Source organism: Poecile atricapillus, chromosome W, assembly GCF_030490865.1.
Source record: "Poecile atricapillus isolate bPoeAtr1 chromosome W, bPoeAtr1.hap1, whole genome shotgun sequence".
Classification (NCBI taxonomy): Eukaryota; Metazoa; Chordata; class Aves; order Passeriformes; family Paridae; genus Poecile; species Poecile atricapillus.
This window is the reverse complement of record NC_081288.1, coordinates 94,342,689-94,364,630: the sequence shown is the minus strand read 5'-3', so window position 1 is coordinate 94,364,630 and position 21,942 is coordinate 94,342,689. Positions and strand designations below refer to the sequence as shown.

Genomic DNA, 21,942 nt, shown 5'->3' with positions numbered 1-21,942 from the left:
CACTGCTATGCAACCCATAGCTCTACCAAATACTACGCGCGTGTTAACATTTTACAGCTATTATCTGTGGTCCCCCAGAGACTTAGCTTGGGGACGTAGCAAAGCCATTTAGTTGTTTCAAGTGTAAATGTATATATAGAGGCTCATATGCTTTATTCTCAGTTTTTGTCATCTAGAGGTAAAAAGAACCTAGCTGAAATCTAGTACAGTAAAAGAATAAATGTTAAAAAATACTGTGTCCACATTTGTATATGTGGAAGGGAAAAAAGGAAAAAGGTGGAAGAATGAAAGGTGTAAAAGAAAGAACAGAAAGTGAGTTTATTGGCACCAGTGTTGGCAAAAATTTTTCAGGATAGGAGCAGAGGATTTGTAAGTAAGAGCACACAAAGAAGATTTGTAATAGCTGAGGACTCAGCCGTGTGTCTCCTGGGAAAGGATCTGTTGCAAGCTTTGGATGTAGAAATAAGGTTGGCATCAGAAGGAATAGATTTAGATGTTATGGGAATTAATATGATAAAAGAAAAACTGAAAGAAGGTACAACCAGAAATGCTTTTGGAATACCCTCAGAATTGAAGAAAGTCCCAAAGTTATTGTGGAGCCAGACAAACACAGATATAGGACTATTGCAATGAGCATAACCAGTGCAGATAAAAACCAAGGGGGGTGTTCCACCTGCAGTAAAGCAGTATCCTATCCCCAGGGAAGCACTTCCAAGTATTCAAAACCTAATTTATGTGGTTTTAAGAAACAGTATTCTAAGGAAATGTGAATCCCCTTATAATACCCCATTATTACCAGTTACCACGACCAGAATCAATTAAGAGGGTAGTCCAGGATATAGATTTATACAGGACCTAAGAAAAAATCATGAGCATGTGATAGTGCCACATCCAGTGGTACCAGATCCATCAACAATTTTATTACAAATTCCACACTGGGAAAGAGTATTTGTGGTCATAGATTTAACTACTGCATTTTTTAGTATTCCAATGGAAGAAGAAAGCCAGCTACTGGTTGCTTTCACTTGGGAAGGGAAACAGTTAACTTGGACAAGGTTGCCTCAAGGCTTTGCAGGAGCACCAAATATATTTTTACAAATATTGAAAAGAGATTTGGAAGATGTACAACTACCCATAGATTCAGTGTTAGTACAGTATGTGGATGATTTATTGATAGTAATTCAAAAGATAAGTGTACAGTATATGCCAGTTATGTACAGAATTGTGTAGGAGTCTAGAAATGCAGGGACATTTCTCTGTCTATGTAATCCTTTAAAAAATACATCAATTATATATAATACTGATAAAAAGGCTTCCAAATATCCCTGAGTAAGCCAGAGTTTGTAAGAAATTAAATAGAAGGTAGAAAAATGTTTCTTTTGACACAGAGGTGAAAGTATAAGTTTTAAGAGGGTTCCACACGTGGAGTAAAGATGGAGGAAAAAGGGTGTAGTTTTTAATCCTTCTTCTTCCTTCTTCTCCATGCTTCTGCAGTTTATAAAAGCACAAAATATAATTGGTTTAGAGTTAGTCGCACTTTTAATTACGTGAGTAGATATAGAAAACTTATTTGTTGAGATATAATAACAATATACGTGTCTGTAGCTAATAGGATAAAAGTTAGTATAAAGGTGAAAAGACCGCGTGGTTCGGGGCCATTTTGTATCATTAGAACAAGATGAGCCAGGCTGTGGTGATTTAAGCTTGTGCAGTTAGTCTGGATAGACCTGCCAAGTTTTGTAAGGATCCTTCAATAAACACGAGAAACCAGAATCTAATGAGCCCGGGAGTTTTCGTTGAATAATAAGGACTGAGATAAGTGGAACTCCCCACGAGGGAGGATCCCAGAAGAATTCAGCCCAAGGAAGGCTGAGAGACTAGAGAAAAGTTGTATCCACAGAGAATTGAGCCCAAAGGAGGCAAAGAGAGAAAGGTAACAAATTGTCTGAGAAAGGACACTGCATTTCTATCTAAATTACAGCCGTGTCAAGCGGAAGTATTTGGGATTCATCCTAAGAGAAGGGCAGAGGTTAATAGATCCAGACAGAATTCAAGTGATCATAAATTTACCCCAGCCAGAGACAAAAAAGCAGTTAAGGGTTTTACTTAGGACAAGTAGGATTCTGTAGACCATGGATTCTGGGGCAGGGAGAGTTAATGAAACCCTTAGCTGAAGCCAAAAAGTAGGAAGAATTTGAACCTTTGACATGGGGCCCAGAAAGAAAGCAAGCATTTGGAACTGTCAAGAAAGCTTTAATGAGTGCACTGGCATTAGATTTGCCAGACTATATTAAGCCTTTTTATTTGCATAGACATGAGAGAAAGGGAGTAGCTAGTGGAGTAAATACACAGCAACTCGGATCACATTAGATGACTGTAGCATATTATTCAGCTAAGTTAGATCCTGTTGGATCTGGTACTCCTCAGTGTACTAGGGCTATAGTCATAGCAGCTGAGATGGTAGAAAAGAGCCATTCTTGGATTTGAGGACATCAGCTGTACATACTCATGCCACATGAGGTGGAAATATTCTTGAATTAATATGCAACTCAGGCCCTACCACCACAAAGAACTCATATGTATGAGCTTATTTTGCTGATGGCAGACAACATCATTTTAAGGTGTTGTAATCCCTTGAACCCTGCTACGCTCTTGCCATTGCCAGAAGATGGTACTCCACACTAGGATTGCAGAAGTGTCATTATGACACCTAGCAAACCATGGGAGCATTTAAAAGATGAACTTATGTTAAACCTTGATTTAACCCTGTATGTGGATGGATCGTCATATTACCAGGATGGAAAGTGTGTGATGGGATATGTAGCTGTGGATGACGAAGGTGTAAGAGAGTCAGAAGCCTTGCTAGCAGAAATAAGTGCACAAGGTGCAGAACTGATAGCCCTTATACAAGCAGTGAAAAGGTAAAAACAGGTGAGTGAATATTTATACTGACTCACGATATGCTTTTGGATTGTCATACTGTAGGGATGCTATGGAAGGAGAGAGAATTTCTAACTACATCAGGAAAAGAAGTGGCAAATGGAAAAGGAGATAAAAAAACTGCTAAAGGCTATACATTTCCCAGAGCAAATATCAGTGATACACTGTGCAGCCCATACCCCAAGGAAATGCTTTGGCCAATGCCACAGCAAAAGCAGCAGCCAGACAGCAGGTACAGCTTTTTATGCTTGTGACTCCAAATCTGGAAGGACTGAACTTACCAGGTATAACTGAATTATCTAAAGAGGTATGACTGGAGAAGAAACTGGGAAAAGTGAGAAGCTGTCCAAGACAGATGGAGTGTGGACAATTGGATGAAAGGCTGTTTTACTGAATAAAGTATTTATTGGTCATTGTAAGATGGTTCCACAATCAATCTCACAGCAGCACTGAAAACATCACAAACCAAGTGCCATGAATGTGGGCAGCACTGGGAATTTATGCTGCTGCAAAAAGGATTGTGGGGGGATGCAAAACTTGTCTGCATTTAATTGTTACCAAGACCCTTGATCATACATAAGGGTGTACAATCCCCAGCATACTTTCCTTTTCAGTACATGATTATGCAGACATGCCATCATCATTAGCATATAAGCATTTGTTGGTGACAGTGGAGCAATTATTGGGGTGGGTGGAAGCTTTTCCTACCCAAAAGGAAGGTTCAGGAACCATAGTAAAAATTTTACTGAAGGAAATAATTCCTAGGTATGGAGTAACAGAAATAACAGATTCAGGTAGTCTGACATTTTGGAGCAGCTATACGTATTCAAATATTTAAGGTATTGGGAATTTTACAACAGTTATATACTCCTTAACAATCCAAATTGTCAGGGAATGTAGAGAGGATGAATAGGACAATCAAAGAAAATTTAGCCAAAGTATGTATGCACACAGCATTAAAATGGCCAGAAGCCCTAAAACTAGTTTTATGGAAGATAAGAAATGCACCCAAGCAACCCACAGGACTATGTCTGCCAGAAATATTGTTTGGAAGACATTTGGCAGTGCCTGGGACTTATATCTTGGCAAGGACCAGCCTATTAGATGGAGATGAATGAGTGACACAATAGATATTGTATGCACAACAAACTTTTGAAACTTACAGGAGACAAGCTTATTGGTATCAGGGAGTGCCACTTGAAATAAAAGTATATTTATATTCAACCTGGAGATCAAGTATGGGTAAAAAATTATCAGAGAAAGAATAAATTTGAACTGAAATGGTCTTTACACTGTATTACAGCATACTTATTATGCAGTAAAGTTGCATGAAAAGATTCCTGGATTCATCATTCACTTGTAAGAAGGCTGGTCACTGACAACCACAGAAATTGCTAACTTCATGTTGCATCCCATGATAGTCTTGTTGGGTTTGATTTTGTTATGTCTATCACTTACATTAATATTATATATTAAAATATTGAAAATGAATAGGCATTTTAAGAAATTCTAGGAATTCTGTCTAAAATATTAGCAGGCATGCTGAATAAAACCAAAGGGGGGATTGTTGGGATTTAAAATAAGTTTACTTATAGAATATTAGAAATTAATTGTGTAGGTTTAAGTTCAATTGTAACTTGCTCACAGCTTAGCACGAGTGGGCCCTGCTCAAAACTTGGCATAGGTACACTTTAAATGAACTCCATTCGTTAGCATAAATGGCTAAGCAGGGGAGGAAATAGAGAAAGACTGGATACCTTCATTTAAGGGATTGAGACCCTGGTACTGAGAAGAGGGCGCAAAGGCTGGCCCAAACTGAAGAGCAGCTAATGGCCTGCCCATGTGGACATGGAGAAAGAATACAATGAGGTGCTAGAAGATCCCAGACCATAAATCACTATTGGACCAAGTGGTACACGCAGTGCACATGAAGATCAGGTACACAGACTGTAAAAGTATAAAGGCCCAAGGATTTCTTTGTTCAGAGTACCTCTCTGGAGGCACTCAGCTCGAGCTGAAATAAACTGACTGCCTCACAACCCAGGGTCCGAACTCTTCTTTAACAAAAAGTATAAATCATTTTTCTTCGTAAACTCTTACCTTTACACAAGGCTAGGTGGAAACTGGCTATTTTATCTAAAAGGTTATGATAGTTTGGCATTTAGGGAAAGAAATGGGAAACACCCACGGAAGTGATTTCTCTGAGAGAGGCTGCTGGGAGTTTCTTCTCTGCTTGAGATCAGGCCAATAGCTGTCCAGTTCTGAGAACTAACAGCATTTTGCACCACTGAAAAGTAAGTTCACCTTTGTGAATACCACCTTTTAAAAATCCAAGCCCGGGAACTTCTTCCTCTTTCTTTCCGGCCTTTCAAGGTAGCAGAACTCTGGTTCGGCTGGCCCGCTCCCCTGAGGCCTGTGCGGGGGGCTGGGCTGGACTCCAGCGGCTCCCAGGCGGGGGATGGAGACTTCGGAGGACTCCCCAGGCCAGGCCAAGCTGTGTTGCAATGCTGGCTTCTCCTGGGAAGCCCTCCAGATCCCGTTCTGGTGGGGTGGCCCCCGGCCCTAGGCTGGGCCAGGCCACGGCTGCTGACATCTCACCAACATCCTCCTCCTGGCCTGCACAGGTCCCTCCCAGCAGCTGCCGGCCTGAAATCTGACACCATGACTGCCTGCCGTGGCTTGGGCCAGATGTAACCCTTTCACTACACAGATGAGACCTGCAGAATTTGATCCTCTCTCCAAAGAGAGAAAAAGACAGGAGCGATCAACATGTACAGAGACAACATGAAACATCAAGGTCAGTAAAAGAAGGAGTCAAGCCTCAGATGGAAGGAGAACGAGGAGATGCTGTAATAAGCTGAAATATTCTTTTGGTAGGGTCTTGGAGATGGACAATAATGTTCTGAAAAATAACTCCTTTAATTCATGAAAGAGTATTTGGAGGGAATGAAGTATTCAATCTGTAGGTCTGAGCAAAGATATCCATTGATGAAGCTAAGCAGATGATGGAGTAGCTGTGATCCCATGAGAAGCTTGAACAGAGAGAGAGAGAGATGAGAGCTGAGGAAGACCCTTTGTCCCCAGGGAGGGAAGAAGAAAATCTCTGTTCCCAGAGATGATCACAGAGACAGATGGAGAGAACTTTTGCCTTTGAATAACTCATCCTTAAAATAATACCCCTTGAGTTCATGGCCCATGGACACATCTCAAGGAAGGCTGTGAAAATGGGAGGAGAGCACAATGGCAGAATTTCTGACTGGGCGGCTGCCATTTGTGGAAATGAAAAGCCATGAGAAAACTGTTTTCTATTGGAGAACTCTCCATGGAATGCCAAGAGAAAACTCCTCTCCCTACAAGAACTGATGAAAGACTATTGTATAGTTGGTACTACTTTAACATCCCAGGTTTTCTCTACATTGTCAGTTGGGAAAGGAAAAAGGTTGGGTGGGGGGAGAAAAGGTTTCTGGAGGTTTCATCCTGTTTTCTTATTCTTGTAGTCCTGTTAATAAAGTTTCCTTTTTCCTTTTAAGTTTTAAGCCTGTTTTTCCCTTCTCCTAATCCATATCTCAGAGCAAGAAATGAGTAAGTGCCCTGGTGATTTTAGCCAGTGCTAAAACCCACCACATTATTTGGTGCGTTGGCTGGGAAACGCAAATTGGTGAATCTAAACTACTGTAAGGGTATACTCTATTAGGAGGTGCTGAAGCTGGTAGCTCAGTACAGGCAAGGCTACCACAGTACCAGGTCAAAAAAGAAGCAAGACTAAGTGAGAGTGTATTTCAAATAGGCACACTTGCACAAAATATGTGCTTACAAAGCCAGCCACACAGAGCAATACAGAAAAATACAGCAGCACTCTCAGAAACAGCACTAATGGCCTGTTCCTCTTTCCGGCTGATCAGGATGAAAGATCATTAATGGAAAATACATGCATATGCACAATAAGAATCCCTCCAGTAGCTAGCCCATGTTCTGGGGTGACTTTATGATGCTGAATTGTATCCCCATTCATCTGTTTAGTCCAGAAATAAGTTTTCTGCCTTTAGAATTAAATCTGAGAGCAAAGGGGGAGAGAAGGAAAAGCGGTGGAATATTTTCGTGGCTGTATTCAAAAACATAGAGATAAGAGCTTCAGCTCTCTCTCTCTCTTGGTGTGTGTTGTCTGCAGCACAGTGGGAGAGAGCTCTCCTTTGCTCTTAGTTATTGTTTTTAGTTAGCTGAGGCAGAGAAGTTCCCCAGACTGTAGCTCCAAAACATTTGCAGTACATCGATAACATCATTGTGTGATGGAACAGGGCAGCAAAAAATATTTAAAAAAAAAAAGAGGAAATCATCCAAATTCTCCTAAAAGCTGCTTTCGCCATCAAAAAGAGTAAAGTTTAAGGACCTGCTCAAAAGATCCAGTTCCTAAGAGTGAAGTGGCAAGATAGATGACGCCAAATTCCCACCGATGTCATGAACAAAATCACAACACCTCCACCAACCTACAAAAAAGAAACACAAGCTTTCCTAAGTGCCATAGGCTTTTAGAAAATGCATGTTCCTGAATACAGCCAAATTGTAAGCCTTCTTTACTTAGTTACCCTCAAAAAAAACTACTTTCCAGTGGAGCCCTGAACAACAGCAAGCCTTTGCCCAAATTAAGCAAAAGATTGCTCATGCAGTAGCCCTTGGCCCAGTCAGGACAGGACCAGATGTGAAGAACGTGCTCTACTCCTCAGCCGAGAGCCATGGTCTGTCCTGGAGCCTTTGGCAGAAGGTGCCTAGTGAGACTCGAAGCTGACCACTGGTATTCTAGAATTGAAGCTACAGAGAGTCCAAAGACAAATACACCCCAACAGAAAAGAAAATTTTAGCAGCCTATGAAGGAGTCCAAGCCACCTCAGAGGTAACAGACACTGAAACAACTCCTCCTAGTACCCTGACTACCAATGCTGGGGTGGATGTTCAAAGCAAAAGTTCCCTCTATCCACCATGCCACCAATGCCACATGGAGCAAAAGGATTGCTCTCATTGCACAGCATGCCTGTACTAAAAAATTTAATCACCCTAGTGTCGTTCTAATTAGGAACGGCAAGAAGAACGACAGACTCTCAAGGGAGTCAGAACAGGAGAATTCTCTAGTTTATTCCTTTAGGCTTGTTATATAGATTAGTTCGTGGAAAGTACAGAAAGGAAACTCTTATTGGTTAATAAATCACTACATCACCATCATTGGTCAGTGGTGTATACCACCCCCTGACCTTCTCTTGCAAAGACAACAAGAGACAGGAAAACAGCACCTGGCAGTTATTTTCTGTCTCTAAGAATTGTTTTGATTCCTCCTTAAAACTTCCCAGGCTAGCTCTCCAGAGCTAGCATCCATACCCTAGAATTTTGGAAATAATTACAAACTGGCCCAAAAGTAAAAACTTTGGTTGGTCTCACTGGCGAAAAGAAACAACAGCAAGTGACACGTGCTGAAGAAGCTCCACCATACAACCAACTGCCAGCAGAAGAAACACACTACGCTCTTTTTACTGATGGTTCCTGTCGCATCGTAGGAATGAAACAAAAGTGGAAAGCAGCCGTATGGAGCCAAACATGACAAGTTGCAGAAGCTGCTGAAAGAAAAGGTAGATCAAGCCAACTTGCTGAACTCAAAGCCGTTCAACTAATCCTAGACATTGCTGAAAGAAAAAAGTGGCCAAAAGTCTACCTCTACACTGATTCATAGATGGTAGCCAATGCTCTGTGAAAATGGCTAGAGAGGTGGAATAAGACTGATTGACAGCCTAAGAGAAAACAAATCTGGGCTGCTAAAGAGTGGAAAGACATCACTGCCCGAATAGAAAAACTATCTATGAAAGTCTGCCATGTAAATGCTCATGTCCCCAAGAGTAGGGCTAATGAAGAGCACCAAAATAACGAGCAGGTAAATCAAGCTACAAAGATAGAAGTGTCAAAGATAGACTTAAATTGGCAACACAAAGAAAAATTATTCCTAGCTCGATAAGCTCATGATGCCTCAGGTCATCAGGGTAGAGATGCCACCTATAAGTGGGTACAAGACCAAGGAGTGAATTTAACCATAGACAATATTTCTCAAGTTATCCATGACTGTGAGACATGTGCTGCAATCAAGCAGGCCAAGCAAGTAAACCCCCCCCTATGATATGCTGGGCAGTAGTCCAAATATAAATATAGAGAGGCCTGACAAATTGACTACAACACATTGCCCCAAACACGCCAAGGTAAGCACTACGTGCTCACAATGGTAGAAACCACCACAAAATGGTTAGAGACCTATGCTGTGACTCACACTACAGCCCATAACACCATCCTAAGTATTTAAAATCAAGTCCTTTGGAGATATAGTACCCCTGAGAAGATTGAATCAAACAACAAGACTCATTTTAAGAACAGGACACTAAATGATTCACACGAACGCCTCTCAGTGTTAGAACAGGAAAGAACCAACTTTTGTTCTCTGACTCCAGTATTTATAGATACTCGACAATGACCAGGGATTGGATAACTGAGTTACCACCTTCCCAAGCACACTGATCATGCAAAATGTCCATCAAAAGACATTTCTTAGAAGGAATGTGATAAACAACTTATGTTTATAGAACTTTCATGGGAAAGTAACTAAAACTATGAAAACATTATCAGAAGGCTTTAGTTTTCAGGGCAACACACCTGGACTAGGGAACATGGCATTAAATGGGTATACCATATCCCCTACCATGCACCAACTGCAAGCAAAGTCGAGAAATACAATGAACTGTTAAAAACCACCTTAAAAGCATTGGGTGGGGGATCTTTCAAAATTAGGAGCAGCATCTAGCAAAAGCCACTTGGTTAATTAACACCTGAAGTTCCACCAACCAAGCAAGCCCTACCCAATCTAAGCCCCTGCATACAGTAGACAAAGTCCCAATGATACATGTCAGAGGTCTGTATGGGAAGACTGTTTAGATCAATTCTGCCTTGAATACAAACAAACCCATTCATGGAGCTGTCTTTGCTCAAAGACCAAGCTGCACATGGTGAATAATGCAGAAAAATGGAACAACACGATGTGTACCTCAAGGACATCTGATTGTTGGATGAAAACCATGTGTAAATATCACTGTTTGCTAAATGTCATTGCCATTGTCTGTATATAACTGTATACTGTATATTATATATATGGATGGATAAATGTATGTGTGTGTAGAATTAGAATATATGGTAGTTTTGGTAGTAAGCTGATGATATGGGGATAAGGGGTGGAATGTCCTAGGGTAACTTTATGATGCTGAATTGTATCCCCATTCATCTGTTTAGCCCAGAAATAAGTTTTGTGCCTTTAAAATTAAATCTGAGAACAAAGGGGGAGAGAAAGAAAAGTGGTGAAATTTTTTTGTGGCTGTATTTAAAAACTTAGAGATAAGAGCTTCAGCTCTCTCTCTCTCTCGGTGCATGTTGTCTGCAACACAGATAGCAGGAGAGAGCTCTCCTTTGCTTTTAGTTTTTTTAGCTAGCTGAGGCAGAGAAGTTCCCTGGACTGTAGCTTTACTTTTTCTTAGAACTGATCAGCCTTGCTCTAGACTGAAAACCCAGGAGCTCATACCTGTGACCCACTGGGGCTCAGGACACAGCATTTTCCAGTACAAAAAGAACTGATAAGAGACTGAGTGAGCCGAGCTACACCCCACAAAAGGGACTCTCTCTCTAAATCTACCATCTCTTCAGAACAATAAAAAGTTCAGGTTTTTTATATTATTAATTTTCTCATATTTGTGAATACTTTGCTTGTTAAATAAACAGTTTTTTCCACTTTTTTTAGAAAAAAAATTATATCTCCCAAACAGATGAAGGAAAGGTCCACTTGAATTTACTTTTTAGAAGGACCCCTTCAAAGGTTTCCTCCCAAATTTTGCCCTAAACCAATACAGCCCCATTCCTGGCAATTTGGCATAAGAATTCTCAAAGCCTGCAGCCTCACTCCAGCTGTTGGTACTCAGACCTCATGCATGCGCACATGCAAACACACACGCACTGGGCTCCTCCAGTAACTGGCCTTAGACACTCAGTCAATCCAGAACTGGCACCTGAATTCCCTGGTCTGCCAGTTGCCTCACACAGACACATGTACACACAAATAGCTCACTCTAGTGGCTCATCTGGACTTATGGCCTTTCCAATAGCTCTCTCTGAGATCCTCTGGTCTCTCCAGTAACTGCCTCCAACTTACCATCTCTCCAATATCTGGCTCCCAAGCCTCTCATCCTACTTTCTGGCTAGTCCAGCTTGAATTTTACTAGCTATTACACACACCCACTGTGATAGATTGGCATTTAAGAAAAAAGTAGGAAACATCTAAGGAAGTTAAGGTTTGCTGGAGGTTGATGGGAGTTTCCTCTCCTGGCCAATAACTGGCCATTTCTGAGAATTGACAGTAGTTTTGACCATTGAAAAGTGAGATCAACCTATGAACACCACCCTTTAAAACTTAAGCCTGGGAATTTCTCTCTCTCTTTGGTTTCCAGTTTTGAAAGGTAACAGAACTCCAGCTGGCTCCTGTCCCCTCCCCAGGCCATGCAGCCTGGCGGGGAGGGGGGGGGGGCTGGGCTCGGCCTGCCATGGTTTCCAGGTGGGGGATGGAGCCTGCAGGGTTTCCCACAGCCCCAGGCCACCGGGCTCTGCTGTGGCTTCCCGGGAAGCCTCCAGGAAGCCTCCGGGGTGGCTGAAGCTTTTCCCAGAAGGGACCCAGCTCTAGGCACCGCTGAGCTGAAACCCCGCACCATGAATACCTGCTGCGGCTTGAGCCAGATTTTAACCCTTTCACTACCCAGATGAGACTTGCAGATTTAATCCTTTTTCCAGAGAGAGGGAGAGAACATAAACTATCAAAGCCAGTGAGGAAAGGAATTAAGCCTCGGATGGGAAGAGAATAAGGAGACGCCTTAATAAGCTGAAATATTCTTTTGTTAAAGCTATGAAGATGGACAATAGTGTTCTGAAAAAACTCCTTTAATTCATGACAGAGTATTTTGGAGGGAATGGAGTATTTCAAAGTGTGGATCAAAGCAAATGATGAAGTAGTTGTGATCTTATGAGTTCCTGGAACAGAAAAAAGAAGTGAGAGTTGTTGAAGATTTGGGGCCCTTAAGAGACAAAGAGAAAAGTTCTGTTTCCAGAGATGATCACAGAGACAGATGAAGAGAACCTTTGCCTTTGAATAACTCATCCTTAAAATGACACCCCTTGAACCATGGCCCACGAACACACCTCAGAGTGGTGTGAAATGGAAGGAGAAGACTGATGGCAGCGTTTTCCAGGCGGCTGGCATCAGAGATATAGAAAGCCATGAGAAAATGGTTTTCTTGTGAAAAACTCTCCATTAAATGACAAAAGAAAACTTATTTTTCTCTACAAAGAGTGATGAAAATACTATAGCGAAGTTGGGACTTCTTTAACCACCAGGTTTTGTCTCTGTGTTATCAGTTGGACAAGGGAATGGTTGGGTGCTGGGGGAAAAGGGTTTTCTGGAAGTTTTATTCTGGCTTCTTATTCTTGTAGTTTTGTTAATAAACTTTCTTTATTCCTTTTAAGTTTTAAGGCTGTTTTGCCCTTCTCTTAATCCATATCTCACAGCAAGAAATGAGTAAGTTTTCTAGTGAATTTCTAGCTAATGCTTTTAAACCACGACACCAACACAACTGGAAGACACTCCAGTTGCTGAGACCTCAGGCTCAGGAGTCCCTATAATTCCATGATCCCTTCTGCTGGCATTTAGAGCACTATGTATGCATGCAAAATAAAAAACCTCCTCGTCTAAGAAGACTAGTCGAGGCATTTGATAATTGTCCTTTAAGTACCATATACTAAGTCTTGTACAATCCCAAAATGCTCTTCCCCTGCAACCTATGAGTCCTATATCCCTGAAGGCAGAACACACACTCACACACACATTCCTTGGAGTCTGCACAGTAATATAAGGGGAGCTTCATCTGTTGATTCCTCTCAGCAGGTCTCATGCCCAGACAATGGTCTGACTTGCAAAACTAAGGGTTTGTCTGAACCCAAAATAATACAAGTGTAGTGAAAAAAAGTAAAAATTTATAGTAGAACATAAAAACCCTTATGATAGATCATTAAAGTATTACCCATGTTCTACCTTGAGGAATTCTCAAACATTTCCTTATAATGGAAACATAACAAAGAGAATGGCTTCACAACCACTCCCACTCATAATCACAGAGAATATCTCTTTTTTAGTCAGTTAAAAAAAACACAGAAACTACAATTGTTTACGAGGAAAAGTAATACTAGGAACATACTATCTTTAATATGAGAATTATACAGTCTTTATAATAAAAAGCTTTAAGAACTTTAATGCCTACTTCACTCAAGCTTTAAACTTGTTCTGCTCCTCTGCCCAACTTCTTTCTTTAACTCATTAGTGCACGTGCTTCTTCGCTATCGGCTTGTACTTTCTCCAAATACACCACCCAAACATCTGCCTTTCATACCACACATCCATGTTGCATTCCCTTGGTCTCATAAGCAAGGGTCATCCCAATGGTTTCATTATTTAAAGTTTCTAATTTTTTTCCTGTTGACATACACAGGAAGTATCCAAAATATATGATCCTGTTCCAGTCTTGCATAATTTTTACACGCCACACTTGGTGAGGTAAAAGTGGCAGTAGCAGCAACTGAGGTAAGTCCAGGGGTGAGGGTTAGATCAGGCTGTACAGGGGGGGTCACCAGCTCAGGAACAAATGAGCAGCAGCCTCGAGCCTCGTGTGGACCCGGAAGCCCCCGGCAGCCAATCAGATGAAGAGGGGGCGTTGCCAGAACCATCTGTCTTGGTTTGACACTGGCCAAACACCAGGAACCCACAAAAGCTGCTCACTCACCCTTCCCTGCCACAGCTGGACAGAGGAGAGAAAAATGTAATGAAGGCTTCATTAGTTGAGATAAGGACCGAGAGAAAACACTCCAAGGGCAAAACAGGTTCAACTTAGAGGTACAAAATGAATTTATTACTAACAAAGTCAGAGGAGGATAATGAGAAGTAAAATAAGCCCTTGAAAACACCTTTTCTTCCCCTAACCCCTCCTTCCTTCCCACCAACAGTGCAGGGAGACAGGGACTGGGTGTTTTGGTCAGTTCATCACCTGAGGCTTTCTTACGCTGTTCAGGGAGAGAAGTCCTTCCCCTGTGAGACCATGGAGTCTCTTCCCATGGGAGACAGTTTTCTGTGAACCTCTACAATGTGGATCCACTCTTACGAGCAGCAGTCCTCCCAAAACTGCTGTGGCATAGGTCACTCTTCCACGGGGTGCAATCCTCCAAGGACAGTCTGCTCCAGCCTGGAAGCAGGGGCCCTCTCTCTCCACCAGGTCTCCCACTGAATCACAGCCTCCTCTAGGCATGCACCTGTTCTGGTGTGAGCACCTCCCTCACAGGCTGCGGATAGATCTCTGCATCCCCCATGGACCCCCATGGGCAGCAGGGGGACAGCCTGATTCACCATGGTCGTCACCATGGCCTGCAGAGGAATCTCAGCTCCGGCACCTGAAGCACTTCCTGCCCCTCCTTCTTCATTCACCTCGATGTCTACATAGTTGTTTCCCTCACATGTTCTCACCTCCTCTTCTTCTCTGGCTGGAAAATTACAACTGCATGCCAAATTTTGTTTTGATTTTCTTCTTAAATATGTTATTGCATAGGCGTTACCACCATCTCTAATTGCCCCAGGCTTGGCCAGCGGCACATCCATCTTCAGAGCCATCAGGGATTGGCTCTGCCGAACATGGTGGAAGCTTCTAACAGTTTCTCACAGAAGACACCTCTGTGGCCCCCCCACTACCAAGAAACAGGCAATGCAAAACCAACACAGCATCCAAGAGAGATTTAAATGGCTCTAGGGAGAGTGAGCGATCTAGAGAACAGCAAACAGGAGTGGGAAAACGGGCATGGCATGCAGTGTAGGCATGGCATGGCAGTTTGCACGGCACATTGCACAGGAAGAACAAGCAGGAAGGGCTCCTCTCTGATCATCTGGGAGCAGCCAATAGATGCAGCAAAGTCTTGGTAGCTGGTGAAGAGCACAAAGAGATCCTTTCATCCCCAGCCTTAATAGCTGTCTTGGTTTGAAAGACAGGTGTCTGATAAGGAAGGCAGGAGCCTCCCTTGGAATGGAAAATATGACCCCCTTCCCTCTGAATTATTATAATTTTGAAATTAAGGGGCTTTCAGGAAAAGATATGAGAAAAGGAATAACAGTTCTTTAATAGTGTGTGTATGTATAACAAGGCAAACAAACAACAACAATGGTAACAACAACAAACAAGAGCAGAAAGCCCAATAAACAGTCTCTTCCCACTGTTTAAGCAATTTCCCCTTTGGTGTAGTTACGGTCGCAGCAGGCAGGGGTGCTGGCAGGCTCCCAGACAGGCAGGGCAGGTGCGATGACTCCCCCTCAACTGCAGGCGGCGCTGTGGCACGAGTCCGGCTGTCTACATGGACAATGGCAGATGGGTTCAGCGGAAGGGATGGAAATGGGGCTTCCTTTACAAACCCTCAGGGGCAGCCGATCCCGGTGCCCCCTCTGGACAGCAAAAAGGAGCTGTAGCAGGGACTTCGGAGTAGCAAGGTGGGAAGGCAGGGATGAGCAAAGTCTTGGAGTGGTAGATGAGATGTATCAGAAACCTGTCAGCTGTAGCTGGAACTGCGGGGCGTCCCGACAGGGCAGGGGGTACAGAGCTACAGTGTAGCGAAAACTCGGAGCAGTGGCAAAAATACCCAAAAAAACCAGAAGGGGTGGGGCGGGGCAGGGTCAGCGGCAGCCTGGGTCCCGAGCAGGGCAGAGAAAAGGGTCCCTGGGAGAGGAAAGGGCTTGGGATCCCGGGGTTTTCCCCCAAGGCACAAGTGCAGATAGTGAAAGTCCTTTCTTAGTGAGGTAGGGTGCTAATAAGGTCCCAGTTCAGTGACTGCTCTCACAAGCAGATGCTCACCCCACAGCAGAAGCAGCAGGACTGGTCTGGGCTCCGGCGGCAGCAGTGAATTCCCTCCCCCTAGCAGCAGCTCCAACTGTCCTCCTCCGAAGCCAAGCACAAGAGAGCTAGCAGTTGTCCCAGCCCCTTCTTTTTCCAGACCAATTCTCACTGTATCTCTGCCCTTCCCAGAGGAAACCCCCAGGTAAAAAGAGAGAGTAGCCAGTTGTACCCCTCCCCTGAGCTGAAGCCACTTCTTATGTCTCTCTTAAGTACCTGGTCGATACTGTCTCCTAGTGACACATATGGGGGAAAATTCTTTGAGAGAAAGAAACAAAAGATAGAATCTTAAACCCCAACATTAGCGTACTAGTGTATGCTTCCTCAGTTATGGTGTTGACATGCCATAGAGCTCAATCCCCTGTAGCTGTGGGAGTCACTGACCCAGCTGTGCCAAGAGGCCTCCAGACAGACAGACCTACCTGCTGATGGTAGATGCAGCTCTCCAGGTCACAGGTTGCTGGGAATGCTTGATGCCTCTATGTGAGGCTGGGGCAGACAAGCAGTTCTTTTGCAGAAGATGTGCTGTGGTTGAGGAGCTGTGTCGCCAAGTGAAGGAGCTACAGGAAGAAGTGAACAAGCTACATAGTATTTGAGTGAACGAGCAAGAGATTGAACAGTTATTTTCAGAGACACTACAGTCCCAAGACTCTCAGGAGTCTCAAGCCTCCATTGTAGTGGAGAAGCAGGTGGACTCAGAACCCTGCAGGGTAATTAGTCAACGTTCTGTTAAAGAGGAAGGCTGGAAGCAGGTCACATGTACCAGGAGGAAGGTTCCTCCTCCTTCTCAAAATTTGACAAGTAGGACTGGCATTTTCTACAACAGGTATGAGGCCCTGGAACTAGAAGGCCAGACAACTGATGAGATGGGCGAAGGTCCTTCTGGGATAGAGGGGCCTCCTAAAGCAACCCCACCTGTACGTACATCACGATCTCCTCTGTTAAGAGGAGAAGAGAGTAGTTGTAATAAGAGACTCCCTCCTAAGGGGAATGGAGGGTCCAATATGCAGACCGGACCCAACTCACAGGGAAGTCTGTGGTCTCCCAGGGGTTTGGATAAGGGACATTACTGGAAAACTTTCCAGTCTAGTAAGGCCTTCTGGTTACTATCCCTTATTGGTTGTTCAAGCCAGCAGTGACAAAATAACAAAGGGAAGTCTGAGGGCAATTAAAAGAGACTTCAGGGCCCTGGGGCAATTGGTAGAAGGATCAGGAGCACAGACTGATTTCCTTGAATCTTCTGGTAACAAGGAATAATATTGATAGGAATATGCAGATCCATCAGGTCACTATGTAGCTCTGAGGTTGGTGTCAGCAGAAAAATTTTGGGGTTTTTTGACCATGGGATGATCTACTCAACACCTTGTCTACTGACACCTGGTGGGATACACCTTTCTCAGAGGGGAAAAAGCTCTAGCGCAGGAGCTAGCAGGGCTCATTGATAGAGCTTTAAACTAGATTGGAAGGGGGGACAAAACCAGGCTTGCCAGTGCTGAGTGATGGGACAGTGTGCCAAAACTTGAGGAAACAAGCACTAATGGGATCCCTCAATATACTTCACGAGGTGTTGGCTACAATGTGCCACACCTGAAATGTTTCTATACCAGTGCACACAGCATGAGGAACAAACAAGAGGAGCTCAAAGCTTTGGCCCAGTCCCAGAGATTTGACATCATTGGCATAAGTGAAACCTGGTGGGATGAGTCCTGTGACTGGAGTGCCCTGTTGGATGGTTCCAGGTTCTTCAGGAGGGATAGATAGGGAAGGTGAGGCAGGGGGTGGCATTCTATGTAATAGAAGGATTAGAATGTATGGAGCTCACAGTTGGCAATGAAACAGTTGAAAGCCTCTGGGTAAGAATCAAGGGATGAGAAAGTAAAGCAGATGTCACTGTGGGAGTCTACTATAGACCTCCTAACCAGGACAATGACGCCAATGAATTATTCTTTGAACAGCTAAGGAACACTTCCAAGTCAACTGCCCTTGTCCTTATGGAGACTTCAACTTGACAGAAATTAACTGGGAGCATCATGTAATCCAGGCCAGAAGATTTCTTAAAAACCTGGATGACAACTTCATGGAACAGGTACTAAGGAAGCCACCTTGGAAAGATGCCCTCCTCGACCTACTGCTTGTCAATAGAGTGGATCTTGTGAGTGAAGTGGTGATTGGCAGCCACCTTAGCCACAGCAACTACAAAGCAATTGAGTTTAAAATCTCTAGTGACAAAAGGAAAAGTGCCAGAAAAACCTCAACCCTGAACACAAGAAGAGCAGACTTCAGGCTGCTCAGGAAACTAGTAAGTTCGTTCCCCTGGGAAAATGTTTTTACAGGTGCTGGGGTCCATCACTGCTGGTCACTTTTTAAGCATCACATCCTAAGGGCAAAGGAGCAGGTGATTCCCAAATGTTGGAAGTCAAGCAGGCGAGGCAGAAGGCCGGCTTGGCTGAACAGGAATCTTCTCTTGGAAATAAGGCAAAACAGGAATGTATATGGCCAGTGGAAGCAAGGTCAAGTGACATGGGAAGAATACAGAGATGCTGCTCATTTGGATTGAAAGGGACCTTTAAAGATCATCTAGTCAAAACCCCCCTGAAATGAACAGGGACATCCTTAACTAGATCAGGCTGATCAGAGCCCCATCCAATCTAACCTTGAATGTTTCCAGTGATGGAGAAACATTTGAATCTACCCTCTTTTAGTTTAAAACCATTACCCCTTGTCCTACTGAAAAAGGCCCTGCTAAAAAGGCTCACTCAGTCTTTCTTATAAGCCCAAACCTTGAAAGACCACAATAAGGTCTCCCCAGAGCCCATCCTAAACAACCCCAACTGTTTCAGCCTTTCCTAATAGGAGAGGTACTCCACCCGTCTGATCACTTTTGTGGCCCTCCTCTGGACCCACTCTAAGAGGTCCATGTCTTGTACTGAGGACTCCAGAGCTGGATGCAGCACTCCAAGTGGGGCCTCACCAGAGAAGAGCAGAGTAGAGAGGAGGAATCACCTCCCTTGACCTACTGACCACGCTGCTTTGGATGCAGCCCGGGACATGGCTGGTTTCTGAGCTGCAAATTCACATTGCCAGCTCATGTCCAACCTCTCATCCACCAGCACCCCCAAGTCCTTCTTGGCAGGTGTTGCCGCTGAAGATGAATAGATCACACTGACACAGGTCGAGGTGTGGTGAAGGAAAGAGAGAGGTTTATTTTTCCCTCCAGGATTTATAGGCTCCTGACCACAGCCAGGGATTGGGTGGTCAGGATAACACTTTCTCACTGCACTGGCCATGAGAGATGCCCATCACAAGACGTGTAACAGAAAGAATGTACACATATCTATGTTTACAGTTACTGTCCTGGGAAAGTCTTTAGAAAACTATGTTAGCAAGCTCAGAAGCTGAGTTTTCAGGGCGACAGCAGGGATGCTCTCAATTTGTTCATCCTCCAGTCTGGATTGATACCAGGGGCTGCCCCAACCCAGGTGCAAAACCTTGCACTTGGCCTTGTTGAACCTCATGAGGTTCATATATGACCACTTCTCAAGCTTGTCCAGGTCCCCCTGGATGGAATCCAGTCCCTCAGGCATGTCAACTACACCACATGTTCATGTCTGTCTTGTACTAGAGAGCCCAGAACTGGACAAGAGATTACACCTGGAGTCCCAAATGGTGCATTGGGTTTGCGTGGCCAGGTTTTGGTAGCAGGGGGCTACAGGGGTGGCTTGTGTGAAGATGCCAGAAGCTTCCATTATTTCCAACAGAGCCAATGCCAGCCAGCTCCAAGATGGACCTGGCCAAGGCCAAGCAAATTGGAGATGGTATTAACACCTCTGTAACAACATATTTAAGAAGAAAAAAAGAAAAAGTTATTGCACAGGATTGCAGCCAGAGAAGAGCGGATTGAGAATATGTGAGAGGAACAACAAAGGTCAGTGGAAAAGGAGTGGGAGGAGGTGCTCCAGACATCAGAGATGTGATTCCCCTGCAGCCCATGGTGAAAACCATGGTGAAGCAGCTGTGCCCCTGCAGCCCATGGAGATCCATGGGGACCAAGTTACATCTGCAGCCCCTGGAGAAGACCCATGCTGGAGCAGGTGAATGCCTGAGAAGAGGCTATGAACCCATGGTAGTCCCATGCTGGAGCAGGGTCCTGGCAGGGACCTGCAGACCCATGGAGAGAGGAGCCCACACTAGAGCAGGTTTCCTTGTAGGACTTGGGACCACATAGGGCATTGGAGCAAACTGTGCCTGAAGGACTGCCTCCCATGAAAAGGGACCCACGTTGGACTGGTTCATGAAGAGCTGTACCCAGTGGGAAAGACTCACGTTGGAGAAGTTTGTGGAGAACTGTCACCCATGGAAAAGACCCTAAGATGGAGAAGGGGAAGGGTTCCTCTCCCTGAAGAGGAAACAGCAGCAGAAACCACCTGTGATAAACTGACTGTAACCTACAGTCCCTGCCTCCCTGTGTGTGCTGGTTTTCCATTAGTTGATATTTAGTAAGAAAGAAGAAACCACCCACGGAAATTATTTTTCTGAGAGAAGCTGCTGAGAGCTTCCTCTGTGCCTGGAAAAAAAAAAACAATAGCTGGCTAGTTCTGAGATAGACAAGTGATTGAACCGTTTAGAAGTTGGATCCGCCTCTGTGAGATCCACATTTTAAAAACAGACAAGCCTGGGAAACTCTCTTAGCTTCCAGCCTTGAACAGGTAACTGGGGGCCAGCCCCTGCTCGGCCTGTACGGCCTGGCAGGGCCAGGCCGGGGCTCTGCTGCGGCACTGGCCTCTCTCGGGAAGCCCTCCGGGTCCCGTTCCGGCAAGGTGGCTGGGGCCCTTTCCCAGGGGAGAGCCGGCCAAGCCCTTTCCAGCGGTGCCGCTGGGCCAGGCTGGCCCTCGGCTCGGCTGAAATTCTGCTGCCACTGAGTTTCACCAGAAACTGCCAGGCAGGGGGAGGGGAAGCCATCGGTCCGTGGCATGCTACCTCTGGGCTGAGATCCTAGCTGCCCTCCCCCAATGCAGCCACTGAAAATCGTCCAGCATAAACAGCTCCAACCAATGCCCCCAGCAGAGATCACATGACTATCCACAGGCCTGGGCAAGATTTAATCCTTTCACTACACAGATAAGACCTGCAGACCTCGATCCTCTCTCAAGGGAGAGAAAAGACACATAGAAAGACAACATGAAGACACCAATCTCAGTAAAGGGGTCAAGCCTCAGATGGGAGGAGAATGAGGAGATGCCCTAATGGGGCTGAAAGTTCTTTTGGTAGGGCCATGGAGATGGACAATGATACACTGAAATATCCCCTTTAATTCATGAGAAATGTATGGGAGGTTGAAGTGTTCAAACTGTAGATGTGAGCAGAGGTATCCATGATGAAGCAAAATAGATGCTGAAGAGCTGTGATCCCATGAGAAGCTTGAACAGAGAGAGAGATGAGAGTGAGGAAGACCCTTTGCCCCTGGGGAGAGAAGAAGACCTCTGTTCCTAGAGATGAAGATGATCGCAGAGATAGATGGAGAGAACCTTTGCCTTTGAACAGCTCATCCTTAAAATAATACCCCATAAATTGACATGGCCCATTAACTCAACTGTGGGAAGGCTGTGAAAATGGGAGGAACTTCATGGTTGCAGATTTTCCCAGGCAGCTGCTATTCGTGGAAATGAAAAGCCATGAGAGAACTGTTTCTTGTGGAGAAGTCTCCATGGTATGGCAAGAGAAAGCTCCTCTCCCTAAAAGAACTGATGAAAGACTATTGTAGAGTTGGTAACTGATTCAAAATCCCAGGTTTTATCTCTGTTGTCAGTTGGGAAAGAAGTCAGGCAGGGGGAGGAAAAAGCTTCTCAATATTTTATTCTGATGCTTCTTATTCTTATAGTCCTGTTAATAAAGTTTCTTTATTCCTTTTAAGTTTTAAGTCTGTTTTGCCCTTCTCCTAATCCATATCTCACAGCAAGAAACGAGTAAG

At 44.3% G+C, this 21,942-nt stretch overlaps 1 protein-coding gene across 5 annotated transcripts in view; it reads right to left on the bottom strand.

Moving 5' to 3' along the window:
• Positions 1-21,942, bottom strand: part of LOC131591645 (E3 ubiquitin-protein ligase KCMF1-like) — a 122,350-nt gene that overhangs the window by 80,092 nt on the left and 20,316 nt on the right. The window contains exon 2 of one of the 5 annotated variants that reach the window (XM_058862571.1): positions 16,397-16,534. The exons of the other annotated variants lie outside the window; for them this stretch is intronic. The gene's annotated coding sequence lies outside the window, so the exon portion shown is untranslated. The remainder of the gene's footprint in view (positions 1-16,396; positions 16,535-21,942) is intronic. 5 annotated transcript variants of the gene reach the window in all.